This window comes from Zophobas morio, unplaced genomic scaffold (assembly GCF_036711695.1).
Source record: "Zophobas morio isolate AGI-343-1 ecotype UQ-CSIRO unplaced genomic scaffold, CSIRO_AGI_Zmor_V1 ptg000012l, whole genome shotgun sequence".
Classification (NCBI taxonomy): Eukaryota; Metazoa; Arthropoda; class Insecta; order Coleoptera; family Tenebrionidae; genus Zophobas; species Zophobas morio.
In genome coordinates, this window is record NW_026972117.1 from 2611977 (window position 1) to 2631697 (window position 19721).

Here is a 19721-nt window from a genome sequence, read left to right on the forward strand (position 1 = left end):
AGAAAAGGACAAACGTTACGAAATTTCTTTTGCTTCAATTAGGTACAGATTAGAAACGCATTACGTTGAACACGCATTGTTGCAGAATAATTAAAAAAAAGTATTAAAGACGCGTATGAAAAACAAATCATTCGGGAAAAAGGCCACGGACAATGACAAATAATTTTATGATACAAGAAAAAAAAACGTGAATAAGACATTTAGGTAACGTTACTTCTAATTGCGCAATAATAAATCGATCGCTAACACATCTCGATATGTCAGTGTTGCGGCATTAAAAAAAGTGGTCAAAGGCACCCACGAGACTGGCAAATTTTTAAAAATCCCGTGAGTGTAAATTTGCAAAATTAATTCAAACTAGTGCCCCTAAACCCGCCCATGCCGCCGCCATTGCGAAAGCAATCAGGACATTGACGAATTTGCTACCGCTATCGCAAATCTGAAACATAATGCGATAACATAATTAATCTTAATTACTAATCCTCGTCAATCGCCTCTCGAAAGGTCACTAGAAAGCAGTCCGTTTTTCTTTCCTTACCGGACTGCGTAAGTCCCCCGGGGCCAGCACCGATATTAAAGAAATTGTAACCTATGCGTCGAATAAAGGTAAAAGTGTGCAAATATTTCAAGGTAGGTTGGATATCGCAACAGAAAAATGCACAAGAGTGCACAATTAAGGCGGCGTTCGTTGCATAAGAACTTTTTCGTTCCACATACCGTGCACCGGCCCATTAATAACCCAGAAACCGACCGATCTAGCTGCAACAAACAGACAACTTCTGAAATTTTTAACAGCTCGCAAAATTGTACAGAATCGAAAAACTGGTCCGCAGACAAATGCCACGTTCTCGGCTATTAAATCAGAGGAAATTTACCGAATTCGAATTGGTGGCATTCTTGGATAATTAAAACCGTTGGTCGCGGAAAAAATCGTGACGCGAGCCGCGGTGAAAGTGATTTAGTGCGCCTAAAATGCCATATTTGCCACGGGAGTGTGATAAAGTGGCACCCGAGTGCGACTCAAGGTTGAGGTTTCTGGTAAAACTTATTTAAATGCAGACAAATTCCGAGACGCGGATGCTTGGAATTGCGAAATTTAGGATTTTAGGTGGATATTAATTGCCGCAGAACCGGAAAATGTGCGTAGTGAGTGGAGAGGCAGGGCCGGCTCGGGCTCGAATGAGCCCGCTCGCTTCATGCAATTACGAACACAATTATATAAACCGCCAAAAATTTCACATAAAAAATTAAATAACCATTTTCGATTTATTTAATATATTATTTTGTGTAATTACAAAATTTTCGATTTCACAGCTTATCGATGATTACGATTTTTCAATAATTTCATTTTTAGATTTTTTCAAGAAACACTATGTTAACGGGAAGATCGAAAAACTGATAAATTGAAAAAATAAAAATCTACATAAGGAACGCAAAACTGAAAAGAAAAATCGAAAAACAAAAAAACTAAATAAAGTAGAACCTCGATAATCCGAATTAATTGGGGAAAAGGTGTGTTCGGATCAGAGATTTGTTCGCATCAGCGCATTTCCCAAAAATATGAAAAGGAATTGAATAATAACGTCATTCACTACTGAAAACAAACTTCGAGAAATAAACCTTAATTTTATTAAGAGAAATAAAGTATTCTCAAGCAACAATGGATACATTCGAAAAAAATATTATTCCCTGAACCTAAACACGCTAGTTTTTTGAAGCCAACATGTCGAGATCTATATCCCTAAATTTTTTCAGAATTTTTAGATGACTTATTCAAAAATGAAATTTTCCATTAGGTACGTATCCGTATAAAGTATCCCTTATGCTAATTTGGACACATTCTCGACGATTTTCGAAATTTAACTAAACACTTTTGCTTGTAGATTTTTGGCTGCAGAACTCACTTCTGCCTTCATTTCTTCGATAACTTAAACTGTTTTTCCAGAATCGTAAGTTGAAATATCGCAATTTTGCAAAAATTTCGACAAATCCGAATTTCACATCGAATTTTCCGAAAATACTGCACCGTTAGCATCAACACGCTACATTTTTGGGATAAGCACGTCGAGATCAACGTCCCTGAATTTTTTCACAATTTTTAGACGATTTTTTTTTATTGAAATTTTTCCAATGGTCCCCCCTTCTTCAAATTTCGGCCAAATTTTGACATTTTCGAAACCTAACTGAACACATTTTCTTGTAGATTTCGAGCCCTAGAACTCACTTCCGGCCTCGATTTTTGATAGCTGCAACCGTTTCTCCAGAATCGACGGTTGAAATATCGAAATTTTTGAAATTTCCAAAAGTTCGCAATTTCGTATCGATTCTTACGAAAATGTCGCTCCGCGACCATCAACAGGTTATATTTTTGGAATCAGCACGTCAAGATCTACGTCCCTGAATTTTTGCACAATTTTTAGACGATTTTTTCTTAATTGAAATTTTTCCAATGGTCCCCCCTTCTTCAAATTTCGGCCAAATTTTGACATTTTCGAAACCTAACTGAACACATTTTCTTGTAGATTTCGAGCCCTAGAACTCACTTCCGGCTTCGATTTTTTGATAGCTGCAACCATTTCTCCAGAATCGGCGGTTGAAATATCGAAATTTTTGAAATTTCGAAAAATTCGCAAATTCGTATCGATTCTTTCGAAAATGTCGCTCTGCGACCATCAACAGGCTATATTTTTGGAATCAGCACGTCGAGATCTACGTCCCTGAATTTTTTCATAATTTTTAGACGACTTTTTTTAAAATTGAAATTTTTCCTTCTTCAATTTTCGGCCAAATTTTGACATTTTCGAAACCTAACTGAACACATTTTCTTGTTGATTTCGAGCCCTAGAACTCACTTCTGGCCTCGATTTTTTGATAGCTGCAACCGTTTCTCCAGAATCGGCGGTTGAAATATCGAAATTTTTGAAATTTCGAAAAATTCGCAAATTCGTATCGATTCTTTCGAAAATGTCGCTCCGCGACCATCAACAGGTTATATTTTTGGAATCAGCACGTCGAGATCTACCTCTCTGAATTTTTTCACAATTTTTAGACGATTTTTTTAAAATTGAAATTTTTCCAATGGTCCCCCCTTCTTCAAATTTCGGCCAAACTTTGACATTTTCGAAACCTAACTGAAGACATTTTCTTGTTGATTTCGAGCCCTAGAACTCACTTCCGGCCTCGATTTTTTGATAGCTGCAACCGTTTCTCCAGAATCGGCGGTTGAAATATCGAAATTTTTGAAATTTCGAAAAATTCGCTATTTCGTATCGATTCTTTCGAAAATGTCGCTCCGCGACCATCAACAGGCCATATTTTTGGAATCAGCACGTCGAGATCTACGTCCCTGAATTTTTTCACAATTTTAAGACGATTTTTTTAAAATTGAAATTTTTCCAATGGTCCCCCCTTCTTCAAATTTCGGCCAAATTTTGACATTTTCGAAACCTAACTGAAGACATTTTCTTGTTGATTTCGAGCCCTAGAACTCACTTCCGGCCTCGATTTTTTGATAGCTGCAACCGTTTCTCCAGAATCGGCGGTTGAAATCTCGAAATTTTCGAAATTTCGAAAAATTCGCAAATTCGTATCGATTCTTTCGAAAATGTCGCTCCGCGACCATCAACAGGCTATATTTTTGGAATCAGCACGTCGAGATCTACGTCCCTGAATTTTTTCATAATTTTTAGACGACTTTTTTAAAAATTGAAATTTTTCCTTCTTCAATTTTCGGCCAAATTTTGACATTTTCGAAACCTAACTGAAAACATTTAATGGTAGGTTTCGAGCCCTAGAACTCACTTCCGGCCTCGATTCTTTGATAGCTGCAACCGTTTCTCCAAAATCGGCGGTTGAAACATCGAAATTTTTGAAATTTTGAAAAATTCGCAATTTCGTATCGATTCTTTCGAAAATGTCGCTCCGCGACCATCAACAGGTTATATTTTTGGAATCAGCACGTCGAGATCTACCTCTCTGAATTTTTTCACAATTTTGAGACGATTTTTTTAAAATTGAAATTTTTCCAATGGTCCCCCCTTCTTCAAATTTCGGCCAAATTTTGACATTTTCGAAACCTAACTGAATACATTTTTTTGTATATTTCGAGCCCTAGAACTCACTTCCGGCCTCGATTTTTTGATAGCTGTAACCGTTTCTCCAGAATCGGCGGTTGAAATATCGAAATTTTTAATATTTCGAAAAATTCGGAATTTCGTATCGATTCTTTCGAAAATATCGCTCCGCGACCATCAACAGGTTATATTTTTGGAATCAGCACGTCGAGATCTACGTCTCTGATTTTTTTCACAATTTTTAGACGATTTTTTTTTTAATTGAAATTTTTCCAATGGTCCCCCCTTCTTCAAAATTCGGCCAAATTTTGACATTTCGAAACCTAACTGAATACATTTTCTTGTAGATTTCGAGCCCTAGATCTCACTTCCGGCCTCGATTTTTTGATAGCTGCAACCGTTTCTCCAGAATCGGCGGTTGAAATCTCGAAATTTTCGAAATTTCGAAAAATTCGCAAATTCGTATCGATTCTTTCGAAAATGTCGCTCCGCGACCACCAACTGCCTATATTTTTGGAATCAGCACGTCGAGATCTACGTCCCTGAATTTTTTCAGAATTTTTAAACGACTTTTTCAAAAGTGAAAATTTTCCAATGGTCCCCCCTTCTTCAAATTTCGGCCAAATTTTGACATTTTCGAAACCTAACTGAAGACATTTTCTTGTTGATTTCGAGCCCTAGAACTCACTTCCGGCCTCGATTTTTTGATAGCTGCAACCGTTTCTCCAGAATCGGCGGTTGAAATATCGAAATTTTTGAAATTTCGAAAAATTCGCAATTTCGTATCGATTCTTTCGAAAATGTCGCTCCGCGACCATCAACAGGCCATATTTTTGGAATCAGCACGTCGAGATCTACGTCCCTGAATTTTTTCACAATTTTTAGACGATTTTTTTTAAATTGAAATTTTTCCAATGGTCCCCCCTTCTTCAAATTTCGGCCAAATTTTGACATTTTCGAAACCTAACTGAACACATTTTCTTGTAGATTTCGAGCCCTAGAACTCACTTCCGGCCTCGATTTTTTGATAGCTGCAACCGTTTCTCCAGAATCGGCGGTTGAAATATCGAAATTTTTGAAATTTCGAAAAATTCGCAAATTCATATCGATTCTTTCGAAAATGTCGCTCCGCGACCATCAACAGGTTATATTTTTGGAATCAGCACGTCGAGATCTACGTCTCTTAATTTTTTCACAATTTTTAGACGATTTTTTTTTAACTGAAATTTTTCCAATGGTCCCCCCTTCTTCAAATTTCGGCCAAATTTTGACATTTTCGAAACCTAACTGAACACATTTACTTGTAGATTTCGAGCCCTAGAACTCACTTCCGGCCTCGATTTTTTGATAGCTGCAACCGTTTCTCCAGAATCGGCGGTTGAAATATCGAAATTTTTGAAATTTCGAAAAACTCGCAATTTCGTATCGATTCTTTCGAAAATGTCGCTCCGCGACCATCAACAGGCTATATTTTTAGAATCAGCACGTCGAGATCTACGTCCCTGAATTTTTTCACAATTTTTAGACGATTTTTTTTAAATTGAAATTTTTCCAATGGTCCCCCCTTCTTCAAATTTCGGCCAAATTTTGACATTTACGAAACCTAACTGAATACATTTTCTTGTAGATTTCGAGCCCTAGATCTCACTTCCGGCCTCGATTTTTTGATAGCTGCAACCGTTTCTCCAGAATCGGCGGTTGAAATATCGAAATTTTTGAAATTTCGAAAAATTGGCAATTTCGTATCGATTCTTTCGAAAATGTCGCTCCGCGACCATCAACAGGCTATATTTTTAGAATCAGCACGTCGAGATCTACGTCCCTGAATTTTTTCACAATTTTTAGACGATTTTTTTTAAATTGAAATTTTTCCAATGGTCCCCCCTTCTTCAAATTTCGGCCAAATTTTGACATTTTCGAAACCTAACTGAATACATTTTCTTGTAGATTTTGAGCCCTAGATCTCACTTCCGGCCTCGATTTTTTGATGGCGGCAACCGTTTCTCTAGAATCGGCGGTTGAAATATCGAAATTTTTGAAATTTCGAAAAATTCGCCATTTCGTATCGATTCTTTCGAAAATGTCGCTCCGCGACCATCAACAGGCTACATTTTTGGAATCAGCACGTCGAGATCTACGTCCCTGAATTTTTTCACAATTTTTAGACGACTTTTTTAAATTTGAAATTTTTCCAATGGTCCCCCCTTCTTCACATTTCGGCCAAATTTTGACATTTTCGAAACCTAACTGAACACATTTCCTTGTAGATTTCGAGCCCTAGAACTCACTTCCGGCCTCGATTTTTTGTTAGCGGCAAGCGTTTCTCCAGAATCGGCGGTTGAAATATCGAAAATTTTGAAATTTCGAAAAATTCGCAATTTCGTATCGATTCTTTCGGAAATGTCGCTGCGCGAACATCAACAGGATATATTTTTGGAATCAGCACGTCGAGATCTACGTCCCTGAATTTTTTCACAATTTTTAGACGACTTTTTTAAAACTGAAATTTTTCCAATGGTCCCCCCTTCTTCAAATTTCGGCCAAATTTTGACATTTTCGAAACCTAACTGAACACATTTTCTTGTAGATTTCAAGCCCTAGAACTCACTTCCGGCCTCGATTTTTTGATAGCGGCAAGCGTTTCTCCAGAATCGGCGATTGAAATATCGAAATTTTTGAAATTTCGAAAAATTCGCCATTTCGGATCGATTCTTTCGAAAATGTCGCTCCGCGACCATCAACAGGCTACATTTTTGGAATCAGCACGTCGAGATCTACGTCCCTGAATTTTTTCACAATTTTTAGACGACTTTTTTAAAATTGAAATTTTTCCAATGGTCCCCCCTTCTTCAAATTTTGGAAAAATTTTGACATTTTCGAAACCTAACTGAACACATTTCCTTGTAGATTTCGAGCCCTAGAACTCACTTCCGGCCTCGATTTTTTGATAGCGGCAAGCGTTTCTCCAGAATCGGCGATTGTAATATCGAAATTTTTGAAATTTCGAAAAATTCGCCATTTCGTATCGATTCTTTCGAAAATGTCGCTCCGCGACCATCAACAGGCTACATTTTTGGAATCAGCACGTCGAGATCTACGTCCCTGAATTTTTTCACAATTTTTAGACGACTTTTTTAAAACTGAAATTTTTCCAATGGTCCCCCCTTCTTCAAATTTCGGCCAAATTTTGACATTTTCGAAACCTAACTGAGCACATTTTCTTGTAGATTTCGAGCCCTAGAACTCACTTCCGGCCTCGATTTTTTGATAGCGCAACCGTTTCTCCAGAATCGGCTGTTGAAATATCGACATTTTTGAAATTTCGAAAAATTCGCCATTTCGTATCGATTCTTTCGAAAATGTCGCTCCGCGACCATCAACAGGCTACATTTTTGGAATCAGCACGTCGAGATCTACGTCCCTGAATTTTTTCACAATTTTTAGACGACTTTTTTAAAATTGAAATTTTTCCAATGGTCCCCCCTTCTTCACATTTCGGCCAAATTTTGACATTTTCGAAACCTAACTGAACACATTTCCTTGTAGATTTCGAGCCCTAGAACTCACTTCCGGCCTCGATTTTTTGTTAGCGGCAAGCGTTTCTCCAGAATCGGCGGTTGAAATATCGAAATTTTTGAAATTTCGAAAAATTCGCAATTTCGAATCGATGCTCGAAAATGTCGCTCCGCGACCATCAACAGGCTATATTTTTGGAATCAGCACGTCGAGATCTACGTCCCTGAATTTTTTCATAATTTTTAGACGACTTTTTTTAAAATTGAAATTTTTCCTTCTTCAATTTTCGGCCAAATTTTGACATTTTCGAAACCTAACTGAAAACATTTAATGGTAGGTTTCGAGCCCTAGAACTCACTTCCGGCCTCGATTCTTTGATAGCTGCAACCGTTTCTCCAAAATCGGCGGTTGAAATATCGAAATTTTTGAAATTTTGAAAAATTCGCAATTTCGTACAGATTCTTTCGAAAATGTCGCTCCGCGACCATCAACAAGTTATATTTTTGGAATCAGCACGTCGAAATCTACGTCCCTGAATTTTTTCACAATTTTTAGACGAGTGTTTTTAAAATTGAAATTTTTCCAATGGTCCCCCCTTCTTCAATTATCGACCAAATTTTGACATTTTCGAAACCTAACTGAATACATTTTCTTGTATATTTCGAGCCCTAGAACTCACTTCCGGTCTCGATTCTTTGATAGCTGCCGCCGTTTCTCCAGAATCGACGCTTGAAATATCGAAATTTTTGAAATTTTGAAAAATTCGCAATTTCGTACAGATTCTTTCGAAAATGTCGCTCCGCGACCATCAACAGGTTATATTTTTGGAATCAGCACGTTGAGATCTACGTCCCTGAATTTTTTCACAATTTTAAAAATTCGAAAAATTGAAAAATTCCAAATTGAAAAATGAAAAATTAAAATGTCAAACAATCAAAAAATTAAAAACTGAAAAACTGAAGAATAGTGTTTTTACTTCAAAATTCTCGTCAAACTTCTCAACTGCCCAAAACGCTCAACAAATAGCTCTGCGTCACGACCCAAACTTCTGGAACCTTCGAACGACACATAAAAAGGTCGAAAATAAAACCCCCGAAGGCCGCCGCCGCCGCCTCTCCGGTAAATATGAATAAGCAATTTTTGTTAACTCGACCCCGAGCAGCCCCCTCGAGTGGAATTAATCAGCCTTCCACTCATTTATTCACCAACAAGGGATTTCTGCTGCCCTTCATTGCGCCACTTGCACTTGCGCCCTGCCTCTTCCAGAAAATTATTTATTTGAAAAGATGGCGGACCGGCATGTCGATCTGGTCGATGTTTAAACATTAAAGCAGACTTGGCGGTACTCTATTATTGCGAATTTACACCGATTGCAGTGGGTATGTTATTGGTGTATTTATATCTGTTTAGAGTATTTTTAGAGTGTAACTTGCCAGCGATCTGTCGATACTGCGTTCGGGTTACGACCAACAGGTTTGATTTCGTTGACAGTGGATAGGTTTTCCGAATCATTTTTAACGGATCGATAAATTATTCGGAAGATTTATTAGTTGCTTACTTTGGCGTACTTTTTTATTTATTGTTACTTCAGCGGGTGGCGGGAAATGTAAACAGAATAATAACATTTTTCCGAAATAAATTTTAGAATGTCGGGGTTAAATTTTATATTAAAATTGAGTGACTTTCGCGCTGATTTTGTAAATCGCGATTCTCTGGATAAATATTTCGAAGTTTTAAGTTTGTCTTCGAGAATTGACCAATTTTCTGGATTTGTTTTTACGACTGACGCACTTAAAGGCCGCACAAAGAAAATATCGTTACTTAACAGTCGCAAATAGTACTGAAGGTTATAAACACTATTTGTTTTATTACGTTTCAGTGTTTTCATACGTGTTTAAAGTTCCGACAAAATATTAAAAGTTTTACGCCACTCATTAAAGAGTTTAATTCACTTTGAGTCGGAATACTACGACATTTGTGGGTAATATTTATTATTAATTTTCCGAGAATTATTTGTTGCTGAGATATTCAAAATATTTACGGAAAGTTCAGTATTTTCGGACTTTTGATTATTTTGTGCATAATGATATATTTGAAGTTTCCAAAAAAACAATTTGTTTTGAACTTTAAAATTTTTAGCGCAATAATTACAGGACTTGTTTGTTCCAAAATCAATCTTGATAGTTTTATTAAACACGGATTGGTGTTTTAGAATGTTAGGAGTTATGTAATAAAATTTGATTTTTTTTCAAATTGGAATTAGAAATGGCGAGATAATTAATCTTCGAACTACTAATTATTTAAATGAAATATCTTCCTTTATTGAAACAGATTTGTTCCAAACGACTTTAATTAATAAACGAATTTTATTAATAGTCCAATCGCTTGTAAAAAATAAAAGTGAATAACAACCTGAAATCTGATGAGTTTTTTTGACGAAAGCAATTTTTAATCGGATTGTCAAAAATCAAACAACCGTCGTAGTCAAAAACGGACTTGACAATGAGTTAAACCGTGCACTTGACATTAAACAAACCTCCTCATTTGCATATAAAGAGAAGAAAGTCGCCGGCCATTATTTCTGGCGAGTGGGCGAAAATTCCTCTGTTAAAATCTATCGCATTTGCAAATCTAACTAGCCATCTATGTTACGATTTGGTGACAGGCCATACCAAAAAAAATCTACCTAACCGATCGGATTAGTTTTAACAAGGTGGAATAAGTAATGATCGTTTTTTAAGAGTGGACAAAATCCGTTATTCCGATACAAACTAGTGGCTATAACAATAAATCGAACGAGAGCTGAACCAATAAATTTTAGTTTGGTGATAATCGTCGGATCTATGACGTCAATTGCATCTTTTCGTTTTAGGAATTTGACCGACCGACCTGGGACTTTCACGTTTTTTGTTTTCGGAAAAATTCCACGTGATGGACGACTTACTGTCGAAAGTTTTGGTTTTTGGGAAAACGGACAATTTTTTTCGTAATGGGAAAATTATTCAAACCGTTTTTCAATGACTTGTCAGTATGTCACACGGTGCAGATTACTATTTAAATTTTTCGAGCGGGGACTAGTCGGAAAGAGGGTGCGAAAACATGGACGGCATTATAATAAGACGTCGGATGCTTTATTTCCCCTCGTTTCGGATACTTTTCGCGATATTATAAAGCTCGAAAAGCCGGAAGGCGAGTTCCGAGGCGCTAAAAACCTGCCGGGATGAACGTAACGATTATTTTGGTTGTTTTACAAACTTTCGAAGTCAATAACGACTTTAATAAAAGATTGCCGCAGAGGCCAAAGAGCGAAGACCGCTGTTGATTAAATTTTAGAGGGCTTGTTTGGATGCATACAGGGTGAAAAGTTTAGATTGAGGTGTGTGCATTATTGATGGAATATAGGGGGTGGCAGATGTATGCAGCGTCTTTATTTTTGGGGACACAATTGGATTGTCTACTTTAGAAGTCAGAATTTTCGTATATTTAGCTACTGTTTGAATTTTTGACATTTTTTTTTCAATTCAAATAATTTATTCGTGATTTCTTGCTTTATTTTTTTAATTTTCAAGCTGCAGACAACAGACGGAAACGGGGATCTACTTTTTCTTAGTCTGTGGGTCATGAAACGTCAAGAAAACATGAAATTAGCCTCTCGCCAGATGTAAAAATTTAACATTACTACTCTAAACTTATTAAGAAGTATTTTTATTCCTAAAGTAACTGGTACAAAATAGAAAATATATACAGGGTGTTTCATCTTAACAGATTTACCGAAATTTTTTCTAAATTGTGTCTTAATAATAATTCCTAAAAAAAAATTAAGGTATACTCCAACAAATTTGATTTGAAAATAAAGTTTATTTAGAAATATGTTCGACAATATTATAAAATACATTTAAAAAATATGAAAACACTGACAATTAGGACTCTTATTCATTTTGTAGAAAATCTAAAAACTGAAAAAATGAAGAATTGAACAAGTGAAAAATTCAAAAGCTGGAAAATCGAAATATTGAACAGTTAAATTTGAAATCACAAAAAAATTAGGACGAAAAGGACTGAAAATTAAGAAAATAAAAATTCGGGTAAACTGAAAAATCGGAACACTGAAAAAATTGAAAAAGTCGTAAACTGAAAAATCATAATCGAAAAATTGAAAAGTCTAAAAACTAAAAATCTGAATACATATTATAATAAGTAGGTACATTGCAAAATAGTAAAATCGAAATTTTAGAAAAACTGAAAAATTTGAAAATTGAACTTAAAATTGAAAAATCTCAAAATTGAAAAATTAAAACTCTAAATATTGAAAAATTGTCAAATTGTAAAACTGAGGGCCGGTTTATAGAATATTTTAATTGATATTAAGTTAATCAAGTATTTAATGAGGCATTTAGGGAAGTCTGATTGGCCTAGAGTCACGTGGTACTTTAACGCTTTATTAAAAATTTAATCGCAATTAAATATGTAACTGAATTTTTGCAAAACTGGCTCTAAGAACCGACAATTGCAAATCGAAAAATTGAAAAATCGAAAAATCAAAAACTGAAAAACTGAAGAATTGAGCAACTGAAAGCTTAAAAGTATGAGTACTGAAAATGGAAGAATTGAAAAATCGTGAAACTTAAAAATCGAAAAATTCAAAAATCCAAAAATAGAAAAATTAAACGTTGAAAATCGAAATATTGAAAATTTAAATTTGAAAACAATAAAAACTAAAAGCTGGATTTTTCAGTTTCTAGAATTTTAATTTTCTAATTTTTAAATTTTTCGCGTTTTCAATTTTTCCTAATTTCAAAGATAAATTTTCAATATTTCACTTTTGTAATGCTCGAATTTTTAAATTTTTCGATTTTTAAAATTTTCGTTTCTTTAATTTAAATTACACAAGTGAAAAATCGAAAAATCGAAAAATTATAAAAATCAAAAACTGAAGAATTGAGCAATTGAAAGTTTAAAACTCTGAATATTGAAAATGGAAAAGTGGAAAAATCGTGAAACTTAAAAATCGAAAAATTCAAAAATCAAAAAACTAAAAAATTCGAAAGTTAAAAAATCAAAATATTGAACATTTATATTTGAAAACTATAAAAATTAAAAGCTCGATTTTTCAATTTCTAGAATTTTAATTTCCTAATTTCTAATTTTTCGCCTTTTCAATTTTTCTTAATTTCAAAATTAAATTTTCAATATTTCGAATTTGCAACGCTCGAATTTTTAAATTTTTCGTTTTTTGAAATTTCCCTTTCTTTAATTTAAATTATGTAATTGAAAAACTGAAACCTCGGAACATTAAAAAAATATAAAAATTCTAAAGTCGTAAAACTGAAAATCGTAAAATCGAAATTTTAGAAAAACTGAAAAATTTCAAATTGAAAAACTGAAAAATCGAAAAATTAAAACTCTAAATATTGAAAAATCGAAAAATTGTAAAATTGTAAAACTAAGGGCCGGTTTATAGAATATTTTTTATTTATAAAGTTAATCACACAATTAACGAGGCGTTTAGCGACGTCTGATTGGCGTAGAGTCCATCACGTGGTACTTTAATGCCTCATTGAAAATTTAATCGCAATCAAATATTTACGAGTAACTGAGTTTCTGTAAACTGGCTCAAAAACCCAAAAAATTGCAAATCGAAAAATTGAAAAATCGAAATAATGAGAAATTAGAAAATCCAAAAATCGAAAAATGATAAAAGTCAAAAACTGATAAACTTCAAAAGTTTAAAAGTCTGAATATTGAAAATGGAAAAGTGGAAAAATCGTGAAACTTAAAAATCGAAAAATTAAAAATCAAAAAACTGAAAAATTCAAAAGTTGAAAAATCAAAATACTGAAAATTTAAATTCGAAAACTATAAAAATTAAAAGCTCGATTTTTCAGTTTCTAGAATTTTAATTTCCTAATTTTTAAATTTTTCGCGTTTTCAGTTTTTCTGAATTTCAAAGTTAAATTTTCAATATTTCAATTTTGCAAGGTTCGAATTTTTCAATTTTTCGTTTTTTGAAATTTTCCTTTTTTTAATTTAAATTATACAATTGAAAAACTGAAACCTCGGAACATTTAAAAAATCGAAAAATTGTGTAGTCGTAAAACTGAAAATCGTAAAATCGAAATTTTAGAAAAACTGAAAAATTTAAAATTGAAAAATTGAAAAATTAAAACTCTAAATATTGCAAAATCGAAATATTGTAAAATTGTAAAACTAAGGGTCGGTTTATTTTTAATTTATTAAGTTAATCCCACAATTAACGACGCGTTTAGCGACGTCTGATTGGCGTAGAGTCCATCACGTGGTACTTCAACGCCTCATTGAAAATTTAATCGCAGTCAAATATTTACGAGTAACTGAGTTCCTGTAAACTGGTTCTAAGAACCAAAAAATTGCAAATCGAAAAATTGAAAAATCGAAAAATGATAAAAGTCAAAAACTAAAAAACTTTAAAAGTTTAAAAGTCTGAATATTGAAAATGGAAAAATTAAAAAACTGAAAAATTAAATTTGAAAACTAGAAAAATTAAAACCACGATTTTGCAGTTTCTAGAATTTTAACTGCCTAATTTTTAAATTTTTCGCATTTTCAATTTATCTTCAAAGTTAAATTTTCAATATTTCAATTTTGCAACGCTCGAATTTTTCAATTTTTCGTTTTTTGAAATTTTCCTTTCTTTAATTTAAATTACACAATTGAAAAACTGAAACCTCGGAACATTAAAAAAATCGAAAAGTTGCAAAGTCGTAATATTGAAAATCGTAAAATCGAAATTTTAGTAAAACTGAAAAATTGAAAATTGAAGAACTTAAAATTGAAAAATTACACAACTGGAAAACTGAAAAATTGAAAAATTAAAACTCTAATTTTTTTGAAAAATCGAAAAATTTAACGCCTCATTGAAAATTTAATCGTAGTCAAATATTTTTGGATAGCTGAGTTCTAAGAACCAAAATTTGCTAATCGAAAAATTGAAAAATCGAAATAATGAGAGATTAGAAAATTGAAAAATCGAAAAATTATAAAAATCAAAAACTGATAAGCTGAAGAATTGAGCAACTGAAAGTTTAAAAGTTTCAATATTGAAAATGGAAAAATCGAAAAATTCAAAAATTTGAAAGTTGAAAAATTGAAATACTGAAAATTTAAGTTTGAAAACTAGAAAAATTAAAAGTTCGATTTTGCAGTTTCTAGAATTTGAATTGCCTAATTTTAAAATGTTTCGCGTTTTCAATTTATCTTAATTTCAAAATTAAATTTTCAATGTTTCAATTTTGCAATTCTCGAATTTTTCAGTTTTCGACTTTAGAAATTTTCCTTTCTTTAATTTAAATTACGCAACTGAAAAACTAAAAAATTGAAACATTAAAACTCGAAATATCGAAAAATCGAAAAATTGTAAAACTGTAAAACTAAGAACCAAAAATTGCAACTGAAAAAATTGAAAAATCGAAATGAGAAACTAGAAAACTGAAAAATCGAAAAATCAAAAAATTATATAAATCAAAAAATGGAAGACTGAAGAATTGGGCAATTGATAGTTTAAAAGTCGGAATATTGAAAATGGAAAAATCGAAAAATCGTAAAATTTGAAAATGGAAAAATTCAAAAATCAAAAAATTGAAAAATTGAAAAATTCAAAAACTGAAAATTTAAATTTGAAAACTAGAACAATTAAAACCATGATTTTGCAGTTTCTAGAATTTTAATTGCCTGATTTTTTAATTTTTTGCGTTTTCAATTTGTCTTCAAAGTTAAATCTTCTACATTTCAATTTTGCAACGCTCGAATTTTTCAAATTTCGTTTTTTGAAATTTTCCTTTCTTTAATTTAAAATACACAACTGAAAAACTGAAACTTCAGAACATTAAAAAAATCGAAAAATTACACAAGTGAAAAACTGAAAAATTGAAAAAATTAAAACTCTAAAATTGAAAAATCGAAAAATTGTAAAATTGTAAAATTGTAAAACTAAAGACCGGTTTATAGAATATTTTTTATTTATTAAGTTAATCACGCAATTAACGAGGCGTTTAACGACATCTGATTGGCGTAGAGTCGATCACGTGGTACTTTAACGCCTAAAATGTAATCGCAGTCAGATATTTTTGAGTAACTGAATTCTAAGAACCAAAAATTGCAAATCGAAAAATTGAAAAATCGAAATAATGAGAAATTAGAAAATTGAAAAATCGAAGAATTATAAAAATAAAAAACTGATAAACTGAAGAACTGAGCAACTGAAAGTTTAAAAGTTTGAATATTGAAAATGAAAAAATCGAAAAATCATGAAGCTTAAAAATCGAAAAATTCAAAAATTCAAAAATTCAAAAATTGGAAACTAGAAAAATTGAAATACTGAAAATTAAGTTTGAAAACTAAAAAAATTAAAAGTTCGATTTTGCAGTTTCTAGAATTTTAATTGTCTAATTTTAAACTTTTTCGCGTTTTCAATTCATCTTAATTTCAAAATTCAATTTTCAATATTCCAATTTTACTACTCTCGAATTTTTCAGTTTTCGACTTTAGAAATTTTCCTTTCTTTATTTTAAATTACACAACTGAAAAACTAAAAACTCTAAATATTGAAAAATCGAAAAATTGTAAAATTGTAAAACTAGAACCAAAAATTGCAACTGGAAAAATTGAAAAATCGAAATAATGAGAAATTAGAAAACTGAAAAATCGAAAAATCGAGAAATTATATAAATCAAAAAATGAAAGAATGAAGAATTGAGCAATTGATAGTTTAAAGGTCGGAATATTGAAAATGGAAAAATCGAAAAATTGAAAAGTTGAAAAATTGAAATACTGAGAATTTAAATTTGAAAACTGGAAAAATTAAAAGGTCAGATTTTTCAATATTTCATTTTGCAACGTTCGAATTTTTAGACGTTAATTTTTGAAATTTTAGTTTCTTTAATTTAAGATTTTCCACGATTTTTCGATCTTGCAGTTTTACAGTTTTACAAAATTCACAATTTTAGATTTTTGATATTTTAATCTTAACATTTTTTGATTTTGCAATTTTTCGGTTTTTCAGATTCACTTAAAAAAATCCCTGCATTTATTTTTTTTACAAAATTTTCATCAAAATTCTCAATTTCACAAACACCTTTCTTAAAAGGAAATAAAATAAAATCATTTAAAAGTCTATAATAATGTAAATTTTGATTTGGATATTTTCGGAAACACTAAAAAAAACCTATACAGTGTTAAAAAAAATTCAGTTCGTTAATTCAATGAAATAAATAATCTAGATCATCAGATTTGTATTATCTAATTATTTATAACTGTTATCTGGATGCGACTTCACACAACCTCAAACCCAAAATTCCCATGCAGATAACCGATAAGTGCATGATTTTGGCTCGCTCTCAAGTGCGTTCGGCACCAGATAACCCCAATTCTGCCACCACAGGTACGTCTCGTACCTTTCCGTCCAAAGCCGCAACAGATGTCCCCTCGTGCCTATCATTACGTAAAGAAAACACACGCGTCTGACCCATTTTCTCCGAACAATCCGACACTAATAACTGTACCAAAGGTGGTACCGACGAAGTCGCAATTGACACCTGCCGCATACACAAATAAGGTCCACTTTTTGTTTCGTCCGAATTTAATTTGAATCTGGTTTTTTATCCACGCGTCTAAATAATGCATTAGACAAAATGAATGGTTTCAGGTTGAAAAACACATGGGCACAAATTGGCCCGTTATTGAAAACTACCGAAAAGAAAACATCATTTACATATTATATTACGCGTGTGACGTTTCGTTTATTAAAATCAACGCCTTCAGGCTGGAACTATAAATTATGAGTTACCGTAAAAATATCGGGTACTAATTGGATAGATGTGTGGATCAGAACGTGTAAATCAAAAGGTGAACAAAGCTTGCAACGATTTGGTGATGACGTCGACTCAAAATTTTGCTAAGTTAAATATTCTGGAACAAGTTTCAAATTAATCATTATCGAGCAGCGATTATCACTCCTTCGGCATGTGTACCACATTCGAGTAGAAAACCTATTCTGTTAACAATCGTCGAGATTTAGTGGCCGGTGAGAAAGTGTCGGAACATAGGTTCCTATTAGACCTCTTGGCAACATAATTTATAGGCGATTATTCGCAATCGGGGCGTGGTACCGCTACGCAACATTATCACTATTGCAAGTAATTGTAAGTTATAATATACAATGAATCTCATTTAAATTTGCACACGCATGACTTTTGTTTTTAATTGCTACCGACCCGTTGCTTTAATGGGGTTCGTTTTGGGCGGAGTACCGTAACGGTACCGCCGTGTTTTACAAATGGACCACAAAATCGAAAGTGTGCGCTACGAATTTCAGAACTAACTCATTAGAGATAGAGATCTGAACACCGACACATGGAAATGCTATCACGGGATAAAGGTCGGAGCGTAGCGGTATCCCGCTGACAAAAATTTTTTTGCGACCTGGTTAAATAATGGCTACAGGTTTTTTTGGGAACCCGGATGCTGGAGAGTCGGGCGAAGAGTTTTCGGAGGAAAAAATGAAGATTTATTTATTTCTTTGTTTACTTTAAAATTTGTATGCGTGTAATTTAAGACAAGTCAGAAATAAATTATTGAATAAAATTTCAGTTCTTAGTTGTACTAAAATACGATAGAAAAATAAAATAAATTACAAGCTAAAAATAAAAAAAATTATAAATCTGTACGAGTTTGCAACTGTGAATCTTTTGAGTCACCTTGTATAAGTCATTCTAAAAATATGAACGCGTTCATAAACCACAGATATACAAATGACGCGTCAACACATTGTTGATGGGATGATACATATAAAATTTGACAACAATCGCTCCAACAGATAGACGGAAACGGGGATCTATTTTTTCGTTCTCTAGGTGTCATGAAACGTCGAGAAAACATAAAAGTACCCGTAACAAGTTTAAAATTTGTTTTTTTCCTATTACTTAAAACAACATCATTTTACGTTTAAAAATGGACTTTTGGGGTATAATTTTTGAACGGAACACTGTGTATATTTGAAGATAATTTGAAATTGTAGTTGTAAATGAATTCTATGGGATTGTTTCTCTAGATCGTTTGGACACCGTGTATATTTTGAGTTCTGAAAACTTTTCGGGAGCTTTTTAAATATTTTTGACCCTTGATTTTCAAAATTTTAGGGAAGTTTTGTTAAATTTTTTATAGTAAAACTATTAACTAATAGTTCTATTAAAACAGCAGAAAAAATATGTACAGTGTGAACCACTAAGCACTCGGTCTTCAATATCTCATTAAATATTAGTGATAGAAAAAAAGTTAAGGACCAAAGTTATATGGATCTTTCAGTACCATGAATTAAAACTATTTTCAACTATACAGAGTGTTCTGTTTTTGAGGTATAATATTTAATTTAAAATTTGTTTATTTTGCTCTTGCTCGAAACGATGTCATTTTACATTCAAAAATTGCAACTCTGGGGTGTTATTTTTGGTCGAAACACTTTGTATATCTGAAGATAATTTTAAATTGTAGTTCTAAATGAGTTCTATGGGATTGTGTCTCCAGATCGTTTGGACACCGTGTATATATTAAATTATAAAAAATTTTCAGAAACTTTTTGACCATTTCAAACTTTTGACGCTTATTTATCAAAATTTTAAGCAAAATGTTAAAATTTTCTCAAGTTTTAAGAAATTTTTAACAGTTAAATAATCATAAATTAATATCTCTATTAAGTTTAAACATTTCAGTAGTTAGATGTTATAGGTATTATTCTAAACAGTAGAGAAAATACATACAGGGTGAACAACTAAGCACTTCGTCTTCGATATCTCGTTAAATATTAGAGATATAAAAAAGTTAAGGACCAAAGTTATATGGATCTTTCAGTACCAAAAATTAAAACTATTTTCCACTATACAGAGTGTTTTGTTTTTGAGGTTTAACATTTAATTTAAAATTTGTTTTTTTTTGCTCTTGCTTGAAACGAAATCATTTTATGTTTAAAACTGCAACTTTGGGGTGTTATTTTTGATCGAAACACTTTGTATATCTGAAGATAATTTTAAATTGTAGTCCTAAATAAGTTCTATGGAATTGTTGCGCCAGACCGTTGGGACACCGTGTATATATATTTTGTGT

General features: G+C 32.5%; 1 protein-coding gene across 2 annotated transcripts in view; it reads left to right on the forward strand.

The window, feature by feature from the left end:
* The first annotated feature begins 8877 nt into the window (after positions 1-8877).
* Positions 8878-19721, forward strand: part of LOC135127603 (facilitated trehalose transporter Tret1-like) — a 28955-nt gene continuing 18111 nt past the window's right edge. The window contains exon 1 of one of the 2 annotated variants that reach the window (XM_064054098.1): positions 8878-8968. The gene's annotated coding sequence lies outside the window, so the exon portion shown is untranslated. The remainder of the gene's footprint in view (positions 8969-19721) is intronic. The other variant, XM_064054100.1, reaches the window with a different exon arrangement.